The sequence below is a fragment of the Sapajus apella genome, unplaced genomic scaffold, assembly GCF_009761245.1.
Source record: "Sapajus apella isolate SASKATOON/1434 unplaced genomic scaffold, GSC_monkey_1.0 scaffold52, whole genome shotgun sequence".
Classification (NCBI taxonomy): domain Eukaryota; kingdom Metazoa; phylum Chordata; class Mammalia; order Primates; family Cebidae; genus Sapajus; species Sapajus apella.
Genome location: NW_022436992.1, coordinates 16,019,478 through 16,036,497, shown reverse-complemented (window position 1 = coordinate 16,036,497; position 17,020 = coordinate 16,019,478). Strand labels below are relative to the sequence as shown.

At 42.2% G+C, this 17,020-nt stretch overlaps 1 protein-coding gene across 1 annotated transcript in view; it reads left to right on the top strand.

Annotated features, from left to right (window-relative positions):
* ACOXL (acyl-CoA oxidase like) overlaps positions 1–17,020 on the top strand; it is a 376,563-nt gene that overhangs the window by 234,618 nt on the left and 124,925 nt on the right. The window lies entirely within an intron of this gene.

The window sequence follows — 17,020 nt, the reverse complement described above, 5'->3', positions numbered from 1 at the left end:
AGACAAACTGAATGGTCTTAAATCTTAAAGTCTATAATAAGATTATAAGCCTATATCTTAAAAAAAATAAACCCTTCATAATAGTATAAAAGTTCCTGAAAAAGAAGCCTCCCAGCCTTGAAAGCTTGGAGAATTCTATTTACCATTTAAAGGAGAATTTTACATTCTCCTCTTCTGTTTCCAGAAAATTCTATTTCCAGAAAATAGAAGAAGAGAGGGTACTCCTTAATCATTTTAGAAAGCCAGTATTACTTTGATACTAAAAGTAGACAAAGATAGAAGAAAAAAACAATAAAACTACATACTAGTATTACTCATGAATGTAGATATAGAAATGTTCAATAAAATATTAACAAATCGAATCTGGTAATGTATAAAATGAATTACACGTGGCAACCTAGTGGAATTTGTCTCTGATATGCAGGTATGCTTCAACATTCAAAAATCAATCAAATGCAATCCACCACATGAACAGCTAAAGGAGAAAAAGTCATATGATCATGTCAGTTTACACAGAAAAAGCATTTGACAAAATCCAACAACCATTCATGATAATCAGCAAACTAGGAAAGAAGGCAATTTCCTCAACTTCAAAAAAAAGGGTCTATAAAACTTATAGCTAACATCATGCTTAATAGTGGAACTATTAATAGTGAATGATTTTCCCCTAAGATTAAGAAAAAGGCAAGAATGTCCACTGTTATTCAACTATGCTAAAAGTTTTGCTAGTGCTATAAGGCAGTAAAAATAAATTTAAAACATAGAGATTAGAAAGGAAGAAATAAAAACTGTAGCTTTCTGACAAAGTTGCAAAAGCAATCCAGTGGAGGAAGGATAGCCCTTTAAGCAAATAGTGCTAGAGTAATTGGACATCCACAGGCAATAAACTGAACCTCAACCTAAGTCTCACACGTTATAAAGAAATCTAACTCAAAATGAATTACTAACTTAAATATAAAATTGTAAAGCTTTTAGAAAAAAAGTTAGGAGAAAATCCTTGAGACCTAGGGATAGGGAAAAAGTTCACAGGCTTGACATCAAAAACACATTTCATAAAAGGAAAAATTGATAAGCTGGATTTCATGAAAACTAAAAATTTTTGTTTTATGAAAGACCCTGTGAAGAGGATGAAAAGACCAGCTACAGCCAGGGAGAACGTATTTGCAAATGATACCTTCAGCAAAGGACTTGAGTCTAGAATATGTAAAGAGCTCTCAAAACCTAACAGTGAAAAACAAACAATCCAGTTAGAAAGTGGTCAATAAACATCAACAGGCATTTCACTGAAGAGAATATACCCATGGCAAATAAGGACATGAAAATAGGTATATCATTGTAGCCATTATGGAAATGCAAATCAAAACTCCTATGAGATATGACTACATTTCTATTAGAATGGCTAAAGTAAGTATTAATAACATGAAAATTCAATAAGCTTGGTGGATTGCACCGACATTGTTTTTCTGGTTGGGATTCTGTTAAATGTTGTGTAAAGTGTTACGTGTGGGAGATAATAGATAAAGTGTGCATAGGATCTCTCTGCCTTATTTCTTCTGCTTCATTGCTACAGTTGTATTCGTGCAAATCCTATAATTGTATTTAAAGAACTTTTTTAAAAAGATATAAAACAAAAACCTATGCATGAGTAAGTTTAGAAAGAAATAGAGCAAAAATATTGGTATACCTATGTTGTAAGGGCTCTTGATTTAAAAAGATCATTCTTTCCATTGTTATGTATCTTAAAAAGTGTATTAGAATGAGGACAGCTGCATGGTATGTAGTGAAAGCTCCTCCTTCCCTCTTAGCTTTTAGCAATATCTATAGGAAAGTACATTATTTGGGGGAGAATTGAGACTCATAATTTAACTTGGGCTACATTAAAAGTTGTCTGGTTTCTTTGTCTCCCTCCTGTTTAAATGTTGTAACAAAAACACTTCTTAAGAATAGTCAGTAATTCAGATGTTACACTAATTCACATTCTCCATCTCAGCTTGTGATCCAAGTGAGATTTTTTGACAGCTTTCTCTTTGGGAGTATATTTTAAACACAAGCATGTGATTCAACAGCACTTGACCCCAAAGCTGTGATTTAGTGCTTTAATTGCAAGCTCTAGCTTGTGAGTATTGTGGAAAGGCTGCTTAGTGTGTTGTGGGAATGCTCACAATTTCTGAGAACTCCAGTGGAATCATGGGGAAAAACAGGGACTTGTTTATCACATAACTGGGAGTGTGAAAGGAGGAACTCTGGACCACGAAGAGCAGGAATGTGCAGGGATGCTGGACTGCAGGGAGGCTGACACCTGGTTGGGAGAATGGATATCAGCACAGAAAGCAGGACACCCTATGCATTAAGAACACACACAAGTGCTCCAAGGCCTACGCTGAGGAAGGAACCAGGGCATGGTCCAGTTTCATGGTCTGCTAAGAAAGAGATCACCAGAGACCTTACGTCCAGACTGCAAGCCGTTTTTTCACCATTTTGCCAGACAGATATCTTCCAGACACATACTGGAAAAATGCTATCTCAAGCCATGGTCCAGCTGGAAACACTTCTTGTATAAGTGGTATGTGTCAAGGGTCCCCAAGATCATACCCCCAGGATGGATGATTCACTAGGAGAACTCGCAGGACTTGACATATAGTTGTACTCATGGCTATGATTTATTACAGCAAAATCATATGTAAAAAACACACATATATATACACACATACGTTTCTCTCTCTCTCTCTCTCTCTCTCTTTCACACACACACATACACACACACACAAAATGCAAGATCAACAAAGGAAAAAGTCACATGGACTGAAGTCCATAGGAAGCCAGAAGCAAGTTTCCAAGAGTCCTCTCTCAATGGAGTCACGAAGGTCATGCTTAATTCCCCTAGCAACAAATTGTTGCAGTAACAGGTGAAATGTTGTTTACCAACGAAGCTCAGTAGAGACTCAGTGTCCAAGGTTTTTATTGTAGGCTGGTCATGTAGATACCCTGTGCCTAGCACATATCAATGCAGACTTTCAGAAGGAAAGCTAGTGTTCAGCATAAACTACGTTGTGTGCTCAAATGGCTTAGGCACAGTGAGCCACCCTTATCAGTCAGGGAATGGTGGGATCTTCCCAAACCCAAGTTCCCAGATGCAGTCTCAGGATAGCAGTCTCAGGCCTTTCGTGCTAACTTTATTTTGCACATGGTGCCCTAAGATAAAGCATATGCCCTTCCTGATTGGCATTAGCGCTCTTCCCTCATTAAGGTCAAATAACTGGAAGAAATAAAAAGCAGAAATAAGTAAATGACAATGTCAATGACATCGACAGTGGGAGAGGAACCATCAGATGAGCAAGAATTTTATTACTTTCTGAAGAATGCAAACTGTGGAATGAAATTGAAATGAAATTGACAGGTCAACCTTCTACAGTCTGAATGTTTATGTCTCTCCATGATTAATGCGTCAAAATCTACCAAGGCGATGGTATTAGGAGGTGGGGTCTTTGAGAGCTGATTAGGTTACCACGGCTTTGCCCTCACGGTTGGGGTTAGTGTCTTATCAAAGAGAGCTGCATTGCCTCTTACACCATCTGCAGACCCAGCAAGAAAATGCCATTCATGAACAAGGCAATTAGTCCTCACCAGACACTGAATCTGCTAGTAACTTGATCTTGGACTTCCCAGACTCCAGAACTGTGAGAAATCAATTTCTGTTGTTTATAAGCCACCCAGTTTATGGTATTTTGTTATAGCAGCCTGAGGTGACTAAGACACAAACTGACTGGACACAGCCAGAGGCGGGGGTTGTTTCTTCTGGATGACCCTGGAGAGACACTGGGTCACAAGGATTGAGAGCAGGAGAGGGATTCAGTCAGAGAGCCATGCATTCCCAGAAAGGCCTATTTAATAGCAGGATGCCCTGTTCCCCACATCAGAGCACCTGACTACAGTAATAGCATCTGCCACAGCTCCAGAAATCTGCACTGGGAAGAAAAATTAACAGCCTGGCTATGCAGTGCTTGATCCACTGGGGTGAGAGACTGAGACCCCTGAATGCATAGCTTAGTGCTGGGGAGGGCCAGCCTGCTTGTTTGCCATCAGTCAGCACCTGCTCACAGGAAGCCTGCCAGATGATTGCCCTGTGTTGGACCCAGAGTTTTCTGCTGCTGGGCAACCAGGGGTGATGCTTCCACAGTGATGGGAGGTGGTACTGGCTGCTTATACTGATCCACTTGGCCTTCCACTTGTGTGTTGGAATCTCCCCATTTTGGGGAGGCCATTTTTCTCTGGGCTGGATCCTGCTTTGATTCTCCTTATTGAAGTAGAGATGGAAAGTTCAGGAGACACAGGGGAGAAACTGGCCAGTGAGTTTCACAATATTCTGATATTACCTACAGTGCCTTCAGCCCTCTACTGGAAGGTGAAACTCTCTTGAGATCCTGAAGGTGCTAGGTTGCTGTCTCATGATTAAGGGGATGTACTGTGGCATTTCTGCAGGCTTACCATGTTTCCCTTTAAGCAAGATGGAAAGTTTTCTGACCCTTTTATTATTTGCCAGGGCAGAGGTTGTAGCCCCTTGGTGAAATTTAATTACACCCTCCACCAAATCCAATTACTACCCACACCCATGAAATCCCATTATAGCTTTCTTTTGCTTCATTAGAGATACACCAAGACAGGTCCCTTCCTAATCCATTCTGGCAGATTCCCTAAAGAATGTTAGTTAGAGATTTTGCTTATATCGTTCGTTACCTTGCAGTGCAAATACACAAAGATGCAAATGACCTGCCATTAACTTGCTTAAAGACCAGGCAGGGGTGTCCACTTCCTGAGCGGTCTGGGTGGCTTCTGTCACAGAGACTTCTGTCTCAGAACTGTCTCTGGCAAGATGTGTGCCTGCTGACGGGAAGCCTGGCAGTAATACCATCAAGTCTTGTGTCCAGAAGAGCACAAAATATTTCTCCAATCAGAAGGGAGCATTGGGTTGTTTTGGTGCCAGGCTGCGGCGGGTGGCCAAGAGAACAAAACCCCTTCTGTACTTTTTCTGTGCTTAAAACACTAGACTCAGCTGAGATGTGGTTTGGGGTAGGACAGACCTTTCCTGAAGGGGTTGGGGAGCCCAGCTGTTCTTCCCCTGGCAGGAATGCCTGAGCTGTGCTGTGGGGCTTGCTGGCTGATGTGTACTGCATACCAGCAGTGGTGTATCAGCCCAGTGTAGTTTCTATCAAATTTGAACTAAGGAAGAAAATAAAACAGACCAAGTACATATCAGTTTTACTGTAAGAAAGGTGATTCCTTAGGGATTTCAGATTCCTGAGGGTATTTTTCTAAGGATAAGCAGAGAATGAACAATCAAGCATCATCAGACATTTTTGTTTTGTTTTTATTTTCAACTTTTACAATCAAAAATTTCAAACAGAAATTTCAAGACAGATGTTGAAAGACTAGTACAGTAAACATCTGGGCACACCGTCCACCTGGTTTCATCACACGCTAACACTTTGCCATGTCAAAATTTCTCTTTTTACCCTCTATGCGTATGTTTGTGTGAGTGTGTATGTGTGCATGAAATCATTTGAGAGTAAGTTGCAGGCATCAAAACACTTCATCCCTAAAAAATTCAATGTTCATTTTCTAAAAATAAGGATCTTTTCTTATAAAATCATAATAACCATCATCACACCTAAAAAAAATGAACAATAGTTTTGTAGTATTATCTAAAAAAGTTTAGAGAAAAATCAACAGTATGAAAAAGGAGCAAGAGGAACAAACATAACGACAGGCACTGGAGGAAGCAAAATAGAGAGACAAAAACCAATTAGTAACCCTAGGGATGTGTGGCCACATTGCATCCATAAAGCAGAAACAGCCTGCTATGAGAAACAAGCATTCAGAGATCCATAAAGTGCCTGGAAAATTAAAAGTATACATTTGCAAAAAAAAAAAAAAAAATCCAATGTAAGGGCTAAAGAATGAATTTGAGAATACTTACCAGAATAAAGATTAGAAAGATAAAAAAAGGAGGGGGGGTGGGATTTTGATGGAACTCCCTCCATCAGAATAAAGGGAAATTTCCATTCCATCCATTTTTTTTATGGATAATCAGTCTAAAATCTGTAACATTTCCAAGAAAGGGAGCAGAGAATACAGAGAAGCAGGTAAATCAGGGAAACAGAAGAAAATTCTCAAGATCTGAAGAAAGGCAAAAAAGCCTGGAGATTGGCAGGACCCATTGGAAAAGATTAGAGCCTGAAAACAACCTGGAGAATTTCAGAACATCAAGCAAGGACAAAGAAAGGCCTCAAAACCCTCAGGCCGGAAAACATGAGATTATTTACTAAGGGCTAAGAGTCAGATTGACCACAGATCTCTCAGGCAGCACTGAAGGAGGCAACAGCTTCTCAACTGTAATGTACCCTTATGTCCCTGGAGGTCTTGTTCATTTCAGATTTTGGGTGGGGGAATTCTGTATTTCCAGCAATCTCTTAGGTGATATTATGGCTGCTGGCCTATGGACCACACTGAGTGGCAAGGGCCTACAGGTTTACAATAAAATGGAATAATACCTTTGAAGTTCTGAAGAAGGTTGCTTTGAATGCAAAATTTCACAGCTAGCCAAATTATTGATCAAGCATGAGGCAAGCTAAAGACGGATATTCAAATGCACTATAAGTTTATTTGCCATGCATTTTCTGAAAAATGTTCCTTGTGGATGAACTACAGAAAGCATTAAAGAAATGAGGAATTTAAAAGACATGGATGCTTTCTGGAGCTAATCCAAGAGGAGTATGTGTAGAGAAATATCTGGGTGGTAGTGACATGACAAGCCGAGAAAACAGTCCAAATTTGAACAGGAAGTCAGAGAGGTCAAAAGAATGACTTCAAAAAGGAAAAAAAATCTGTTCAACAAAAAGAAGCAGGAGATTCTAGTGATATGATGGAAAAGGCATGTTTCTTCTTGAAACAAGAGAAGGAAGAGTCCATTAAGACTCCAGGAAAAACAAAACCACTCAAGAAAAGCATGCTCCAACTACAGGCAAACTAAAGCATGACATGAGAATGTATTTGACCTTCACACTGGGAAACTTCTCCTAGCAGAACAAAAACTACTTAAAAATGGTTATTTCTGGAGTGACTTTTAAAGGTAGAAGATTGGGTAGAGATTTTTGCTTTTTATTGAAGACTATTTAATAGGCCTTTTACTGTTTAAAGATCAAGTATATTTAAAACCATTAAAAATATTCTCTCCCTTTGACATAAAAAGTCAGGGAGGAAAGAAAAGGAATAAAAATTGACAAAGAAAGGAAGGGCTCTTCAAGAGAACAAACCAACTCATGATACACACAAACCTACCCCATCCTCCAACATAACAACCCCCTTCACTCCCACAACTGGGAAGAATTCCAAATTATTCCCCTAGGCAAGCAGGCCATCAAGTATTAGAATGAGACCCCGGGACCAGCCTGTGAAAGGCAGTGGATATGGATATGGACTGAACCTTGGGCTAAAGAGCTTGGAATCCCTGTGCTCCAGCAAGGAACCACGTAGTAGACCTAAAAGAACATTCTCACTGAAGCCCTAGCCTTCTGGCTGTAGGGTGAGCCCCAGTGATCAGCAGGTGAAGATGTTGAGATGCCAGAAGGAGAAAGTGCAGATACCCCTAAAGCAGAGGTGGAGGTTGGGTCCACCCAATCATGTGACATAAAGCATCAATTTTAAGGCCTGAGATTTGAATGGCAGGAGCAAGGGATGAAGGAGCGATTGGTGCAGGAGTGACAGGGCTGTGGGTAACAACAGCTCTGCTTCCCTGGAAGAGCAGCTACCTTCCTCTTCTGAGGGCCACCTGAAGAGAGGGAGCAAGCAGAGGGCTGAGGGCCTCACCCAGCAGAACCAGGGCAAACAGTTCAATGGACCTTGCCTGAGACCGGCAGACAGGAACTTACACCCAGAATTACCTCTGATGATGGCAGAAAAAAAAACTACAGGGAGGTGTATAAGTGTGTGAAATGAGGCCAGAGAAGCAGGCAGAGGCCTGGCGAGTGAAGGCTGTCAAGGCTACGGGAGATAGGGGGGCAGCCAAGCATGGGCCTGGGCCCAACTCTCAGCCTGGAGGAGGATGGTGGTGCCCAGGCCAGGGTGGTGGCATTGGAAATGAAGTGTAGAGGAGGGCTGGAAGATCAGTTGGGGGACAGAATTGAACAATGCATTCCCAAAATGTGAGCATTCTATTTTGGGGATGTGGAGGAACTTTTGATTTTAGAAAAGCTGACAAAGATAGTTTGAACAGACAAGTTCTGTTTTTCTCTTTCCAAATCCATTGACCCATATGCAAAGCTGGCATTAATTTTTTCAAAACCAGATGTTGCAGCATCTAAATATTTAAATTTTTCCTTAGGACTCCATGTATGAGATTCTGGAGAAGGGAGCCTTCTGGATCTGGCGCCTTTGTTTGTCTTTTCTTCTCTGCTCCCCAGAATTTGATTTTAATGTAGGTTTTCAAACTGGGGACTATGAGTTCTTGACAAGAATGTGTTAATTTTGTGCCTTAATTTTGATGATCATCTAAACAGAAGTAGCCTAGGCAGTATATACAGATCATCAGGATAACAACCATATGACCAGAGATTGCTGTGGGGGTTCCAGCCTTTGTCTTGCACTGCTAAGCCTGTCAGCACCAGAGAACACCTTCTTGATCAGGAACCAACCAGGAAAGAACAGATATAGGTTTTCTAGGATTAAAAAATATGTGTTTAGTGAAGACCAAAGATTGGTATGATGTGCTTGCTGCTTGAAGAGGTGTCTTAGTCCATGTCTTCTTCTGTAACAGAATACCACTGGGTCATTGATAAAGAACAGACATTTATTTCTCACAGTTCTGGAGGCTGGGGAGTCCAAGAGCAAGATGCTGGCCTCTGGTGAGAGCTACTCTCTGCTTCCAATATGGCGCCTTGAATATTGTGTACTCACATGGCAGAAGGCGGAAGGGCAGAAATGGGTGAACCCCCTCCATCAATACTTTTCTAAAGGCACCTAATCCCATCCACAAGGGAGGAGCCCTCATGGCTTAATCACCTCTGAAATCTCCACCTTTTAATACTATTACATTGGCAATACCTAAATTTTGGAGCAGACACATTCAAACCACAGCCGAGAGTTTTATAGACCACAGGGAGATGTGGGAGAGGGACCTCTTTGCCCAGCCCTCAGAAGTATGAGTATAACTCCCCCAAAGGAACCGGCACAGGCTGGAAAGGACCAAGTTCATGCTGCAAAACGCAGTCTGTCACATGTTATTAGGGCTGTTGATTTGAATCTTATTGGTTTTGTAGTTTTGCTTGTATTTAATTTCATAGTTTAGAGTTGAATAAGAGCTATAAACATAAGGTGTTTATATCTAGTTTTATGTTTGAACATGTTTGAGTAATGTTATAATTTGAAACAACTTAAAACAACATTGGGAGTTAAAGAGAATTGTTTTTCTTTCAGAAAGGGCTTGCACGGTACTCCATTTATAAAAAAAAAAAACTTTGTAGGGTTTCTTTTTTAACATTCTGCCCATTGCCATTTAATTCTTTATTTTGTCACAGATTTAAGACCAGTTACTTTCTCTTTTCAATTGGAAAAAATTTCACAAGTAACATGTATTCCACCAACACTGGACAGTTTGTTGTCATCACGGCTTGTGTGTATGAGGAAGCTTGCTGGAAATGAGGGCAATTTGGGGGTGAGGGAGAGGACAGAGGGAGGCCAGGGGAGGTGAGAATCGGATGGGAAAACACTTGGGAACAACAGCCACACCCTGCACTTGCGAAGGTGGACACATCTGCTTCCTGGAGTTCAGTTCAGACACAGTCGCTAGTGGGGTTAGCAGTCAGGACATGTTTGTGTGTAATAAATACACATCTTAAGTGGCTGAAACCATAAGAACACCAACCATGCTCCTTGGTGACTCCATAGCTGGGCCTGTCTGCCCTTGAGTCCCTTGCCCCTGTCCAGCGTCTGGTTCTACTGACACTGGAGTGGTTTCTGGGCTGTCTCATCAGTGTCTTAAAACAACTGCCACAATTCTGGGGGAGACAACACAAGGGAAAACCTTCCCCAGAAACCTTCAGCTGAACTCCTTGGAGGTCCCATTGGCCAGGACGGTGCCTGTGGCCCAGCTGTATGAGAGCTGGCGTTTCTACCTCTTTAGTGAGAAATTTGGGCCACAATGAAAAGTCTGTGTGGGAGGCGAGGGCCGGGCTGCCTGCAGGAGTGGTGAGCTTCTGAGCTGGACTCCTCTGGGCCAGCTACAGATGGTGACAGGAAGGGCGCAGGGGTGTGGGGCAAGGGTACACTCCCAGGCTCTTTATACCATCTGCATGGGATCCATGGACTAGGCCCACAACAGGGATCACCAAATCAGTCACCTTCAGGGCCAGGAAGAGGTCTTAATAACTGTAGTGGTCCCCTGAGTCTCAGAGGATGGGGACTGGTGCAAACGGAGGGCCTTCGCCCTTTCTGAGGGGCTGTAGCTGCTCCTCACTTCCCACTCACCATTGCGTTGGGAGAGCATTGGTTCAGGCTTCCCAGAAATTCTAAGTTTTCAACAGAAGGTAAAACAATTTGTTTTTAATGTGAAATGACCATGGAGGTTGAAGGAGATATGTTTAACAAAACTGGTCTGTGGCATGGGGTGAGCCGCAGAGCCTTGCACACAATAGGCTGCAAAGGAGGGGACTCTGGAGGAAGATGCATGCTCAGGCCAGGGTGGCCTCGTAGCCAGATTGCCCAGGCTCTGTTTCACTCACATCGAGGAACTGTGAAATCCTGTGCTTAGCCTCTCTGAGGGTTACAGCCCTCACTTGTAAAACTGGGAGCATCACCTATACCTTGTAAGACTGTTAGTTACTCCTGTAGAGCGGCCCGCACACAATAGGGGCTCAATTAAGGCTGTGTTCTGGCCATTAGAATAGGCTCTGGGTTCTGCATATGGTGATGGTTTCTGACACCGGGGCCTAGTGTGCCATGAAGTGGCCTGGGCAAGTTCCAGCTGGGAGAGCCAAAATGTGTGCAGGAGGCTGATTAAATGTGGTGCAAGTGTGTGGGATGGGAAGTGAAGGGAAGAAGAGATCCCAAGAAGGGAGACACGGACCAGAAGAGCTCCCTGTTCCTGTCTACTGTGGCATAGCAAACCACCCCAAACTTCCAGACTTCCAAACTTAGGGGCAGATAACCACAACCACCTTGCTGGGCCTGTGGACTCTGCTTCTGATCAGAAATTCTAATAGGAAATCTCAGAGGTGGCTCATCTGGCAGCCTCCTGTGTCTCCATGCCAAGCTCCAGGTGCTGACCCTGTCACTCAGTTCCCCAAAACGCCTGGATAAAGGCAGCTCTTCAGACAGCAGCCAAGTCCCTGGTGTCTAGCCCTGCCCCTGCCCCTGTCCCTTTCTGCTGCATACCCTGGCTGCCCAGGCTTCTCCATGCTGCTGTGTCTTTAAAGGCGCTGTGCCCACAGCCCTGAAAGCCTTTGTTGCTGCTATTGTTCCTTTTTGGATTCAGAATTTATGTCAAGTGTGAGTGTGCAGCCCTTCTCTGTGCCCACCGAGCTTTGCATTCACCTTTCACCTCATCACATTATCCTGACATGCTCTCTGCTCTTGCCCCTCCCCCAGCATACCAGGGTCTCTGCATTCTCTTTGTATCCTTGGTGACTACACAGAGGCTGGCATACAGTAGGTGCAGTTTAGGTGTGGTGTTATTGAAAGCATGGACTCTGGGCTGGGTGTACGGGTTCACACTTGTAATCCCAGCATTTTGGGAGGCTGAGGTGGGTGGATCACTTGAGGTTAGGAGTTCAAGACTAGCACTGCCAACATGGTGAAACACCATCTCTATTAAAATACAAAACTTAGCCAGGTATGGTGGCAGGTACCTGTAATCCCAGCTACTTGGGAAGCTGAGGCAGGAGAAACACTTGAACCCAAGATTTAGAGGTTGCAGTGAGTCAAGATCGCTGAACCTCTCTAGGCCTTGGTTGTCTCATGCGGACAGTGGGGTGAGTGATTCCATGAACTTCTCCTAAAGTTGTCATGAAGATTAAATTAGGTATTCCACATAAAGAGTTTGGAACAGAGCTTAGCCTTAGTAAATAGATACTCAAAGAAAATGAGTAGTTGCTACTATTAGGTATTATATAAATAGAGCAACAAATGAATGAAGCTCATTTATTCCTTAAGGCTCAGGTCAAAATCTCTCCTGTTGCAGAAAGCTTTGCTTGATCCTCATAGTAAGGGATGTACTTTTGACTTGCTGTGCTTCTGTGCCTGTTGAGTTCCTTACAGATCCCCCCGAGTACAGTTGAGTGTGCATAGGCTGATGTCTCCATGTGCACTGGAAGACCCCGAGGGACGGCTGTATCTTATTCATCTTTTTTAATGTTCCCTGTACTCAATATAAACAGTAGGTGCCTTGTACATAGTAAGTGCTCCATAAATGTGGCTGGAATGAAGGAGGGAAACCAGAAAGGGGAAACCACTTTATATCTAACTGGAAAGAGACACTAAAAAAGATAAGTTAAACTTGGCCCAGATTTAACTGAAAACAACAAAACTAAACACTCTTAAGTTAGATTGAACTGTGTATGAATTTTTGCTGGGCCTAAACCACTGCTTCAGATCCGTCCATTCTTCCTGGTTTGAAGTTCAAATCGTTTTTTTTTTGTTTTGGCTTGGTTTGGTGTTTTTTTCGAGATGGAGTCTCGTGCTGCTCCCGGGCTAGAGTGCAGTGGTGCAATCTCAACTCACTACAACCTCTGCCTCCCAGGTTCCAGCGTCAAATCCATGTTTAAAGCCCAGCAATTACTTAGAGCTGCTTACATGTTGGTTTCTGTGCTAAAGTAGTCCTTCCCCTTCTCTTTCCCCTCCCCTCTCTTCTCTCCCTTCTCCTTCTCCTCTAGTTTCTCCCCTCTCTTCCTCTCCTCTATTTGCCTTCCCTCCTCTTCCCTCCCTTCTTCTTCTGTCATCCCCTCCATCTCTGTCTCTTATTTCTTCTAGCCAGGGAATTTTTAAAGATTCTCCTCAAAGAAATCTTGCCTTGTCGGGCGCGGTGGCTCAAGCCTGTAATCCCAGCACTTTGGGAGGCCGAGGCGGGTGGATCACGAGGTCAAGAGATCGAGACCATCCTGGTCAACATGATGAAACCCCGTCTCTACTAAAAATACAAAAAATTAGTTGGGCATGGTGATGCGTGCCTGTAATCCCAGCTACTCAGGAGGCTGAGGCAGGAGAATTGCCTGAACCCAGGAGGCGGAGGTTGCGGTGAGCCGAGATCGCGCCATTGCACTCCAGCCTGGGTAACATGAGTGAAACTACGTCTCAAAAAAAAAAAAAAAAAAAAAAGAAATCTTGCCTTGATGGAATGTCCAGCATCTAAAAGAGGTAAAGAGTTAAAGTGCATGATGGTGGAAATTCATATCCACTTGGTCTTTTCTTCATTCTCATACCCCTGGGTGACCTCTGAAATGCCCTTAGGAACCTAGGCTTGCCAGATGTAGGAAATAGAAATATAGGATGCCCAGCTACATTTGTATTTCAGGTAAACATGAATATTATTTTCATGTAAGTATCTCCCATGCAATATTTGGGTGTCCAAATATAAACTGGGTGTCCTCTCTTTTATCTGGCAATCCTATTAGAACCCCTAGGGCCAGGGCCAGCTTCATGGGGTGAGATTTGTGCAGTGGTGCAGAACCCTGCACTCAGAAGGGACCATGCTTGGTTTAATGCTCCATTCTCACCATCATACAATTCTTAATGCTTTTTGAACAAGGGGGCCTGCATTTTCATTTTGTGCTGGGCCCCAAATTATGTAGCCAGTCTACCTAGAGCTCTTTGGAGCATGATTTCAGGCCCACTACCATAAGTACTGCTACTTTGAGTGAATCTACCACTCTATGGTACAAACCCAAGTGCGGCCCCACTGCCTGGATTCATAATGTATATCTGGTAGATTTTCCTTAGAAACCACATTTTTCTGTTGTAATTGGCTCTAAGTGTTTCTGCCTTGGCAGCAACTTCTACTTGTCAGGCTCTTTAATCCAAGTTTCACTGTACCTAGCATAAATCAGTGAAATATTTAGTGTGTGGAAATGCTGGTTGCTTCATAGATGCCTTGAAAAGCGTTTTGACCTAAAAAATAACTTTTATTGGTATTACATAATCATGTTGCATGATGCCTATGATATTTATTGCAAATGCATGTTGATGATGTCATCTTTCTGCACAATCACTAAGACTCATAGTTTCCAAATGTTGGTCGTAGATTTGCTTGATTCCTCCTCTGAATGGGATCCTTTTTAGAAGAAAAGAACATGGATGTTTTGACTGCTCACTCACCCTAGAGTTCTACTAAGAAAGGGGCTCCTGAGCAGGTGTATATGAAAATAAAGAGTGCAGGACCAGCAGAACATGCAGAACCAGAGAACTGCAGAAGAGCCACAGAAACACCACCCACAATCACCTATCACAAGTTGTTTTAAGAAAATCTGGAATAAGTAAAACACCAGACTTAGAGGAGAATGTAATCACTTGTGTTGCCGAAAATAATGTTTCACTTTACAAAAAAATCTTCCTCTAGGTCCATTTTAAGTAATGAAATCTCTAGAATTAACACATGTAATGAATAAAAATTGTATTGGATTTCTTGGTTTTGATAGTCTCCATTATTAAGTAAGAGATCACTTTTTAATTTTATTTTTGGAGACAGAGTCTCACTCTGTCACCCAGGCTGGGGTGCAGTGAGGTGATCTCAGCTCACTGCAACCTCCATCTCCTGGGTTGAAGGAATTCTCCTGCTTCCCAAGTAACTGGGACTACAAACATGTACCACCACACCCAGCTAATTATTTTATGTTTTTAGTAGAGACGGGGTTTTACCATGTTGGCCAGGCTGATCTCAAACTCCTGACTTCAGGTGATCCACCCACCTTGGACTCCCAAAGTGCTGGAATTACAGGCGTGTGCCACTGCACCTGGCCAAGAGATCACTTTTTAGGGGAATCTGGGTGATGGCTAGAGAGAATCATTCTGTGCTGTTTTAACTTTGCAGCTTCTGTGAGTCTACAGTTATTTTTAAATATTAAAAATTACACACACGCACACACACACATGTATGTATATATATATTACATAATATAATATGTTCAGGAACACATCTATGAGATTAAACAAGCACATCTTCATTGCACACTCAGTCTAGGTGGTGACTGATCTATCTTTGCCTCTGCCTGGTAATTTATAAAATAAAGTACTAGATCTGGAGACTGTAATGCTCAAATCCCATGGTAGCTGATAGCTTCAATCACTTAATCTTTCATCAAGGGGGCATCAACAGCAGAAAATAAACTCATTTTTAAAATCACGTTTCCTTGTCTCATGACCTAGAAAAGGAGCAAAGATCCAAAGTGAGTAATCTGCTTTTGTGTTGTTAGTCAGGACCATGTTTATCTCCCATGTCTTTCTTAAGTTTAGCACCTGAACTTGATTATTGTATCATTCTAACTTTGATCCTAATTAGAGTGAGTTAGTTTTACCCAATTTTAGTTGCTTAAATGGAAAAAGTGGAAGTAGTGACTGAAGTTAAAGGAGATTATCAAGGAATTGGGCATATTGGGTGAGATGGAGAACAGGAAGGGAATGTACGTATTCATTCACTCATTCAAGGGTGAGTCCCCACCTCCAGGCTCTGTCAGTACATTGTCTGATGGCACAAGGATGGACACACTTTGACCCCCGGCACTTGCTTTCCAGGCTACAGGAAGACAGCAAGCCAGTAAACAAGTTGTGGTCTGTAGCACCAAGAAGCCATAAATGCTACGGAGAAAAGTAGAATAAGGGAAAGCTGTAGGGGTGGGGGGCGAAAATCAGAGAAAGCGATTTGTTCGTACTAGGAATGACAGTGCTTCTGCAGTGAGACTGAAATAGAGTTACAACTATCATAAATTTTATAGATTAGCAAAAACATAGGTAAATCTTAATCCTGGTGTTGTGTTAGTGAAATGGAATTGAATTGCTATATCATTTTAATTTTAATTCTAGTTAAAGTTAGGTTATTTTCTCCACTTTTCCAAATCCTGGCAGGGTTTGATTCTCACACTTATTTTGTATAGCAGCAGTCATAAAAATGTATATGTTCTTTGACCCATAATGCAGTGATTCTCAATCTCACTGGACCTAATGCCCTCTTTTTGACAATAAATATTTTTTAACACTCTCTTTACTATCCTGAATGAAATCATGGATCACATAACCTATCTAGAGACATAATTGCAGGAATTCAAGACAATACTTAAGGAAACCAAAGGGAAGTTATTTATATTACAAATATATTATTAAATATATTTATTCAGTAATAAAGTAAACACAAATACACCAAGACATACATTTCCGGCATCTATACTCAGAATTACTGTGGCAGTGTTGAATGCAGATGTCCAGGCTTATGGACCAGTCCCACCTGGGAGCATTGCAGGTTGCCATGGTGATGGGAAAGGAGAGGAGGCTGTGTCACTTGTGTGCTGGCCTAAAACACCTCTAATTTCAAGGGAACAGGGTTTAATTTTTCCATACGCCTAGGACTTGGAAAACCTAAAAGCTTTGGTGTAACTAAGTTCAGGGCTCTTAACTGCTTGCATGTATTTGACCACATGGCATTTGGCTGGACATGGGATATGGCACAGTCCTCTGTTGGTTGAGACTGTCCCATGCATTTCACACCTGGCTCTGCCCATCAGTGCCAGTAAAGCTCCCCTAGCCAAAAATGCCTTGAAAGTTTTCAGCATCCCTCTTATTGGCAGGGTGGCCCTCTTTCAGAACCTCTGTATCAATCAAGTTCACGGGGATTTATTCTTAGGTAATAATACAAAATAGCACTATGCTCTATGTCTGCCTATATTGCTATCAAGATTATTATGATAATGTAAAACTGGAAACAACCTAAGTATTCAACCAAATGGAAATGTTTCATTAGCTATGATTTATCAAAACAAAGTTATACAGC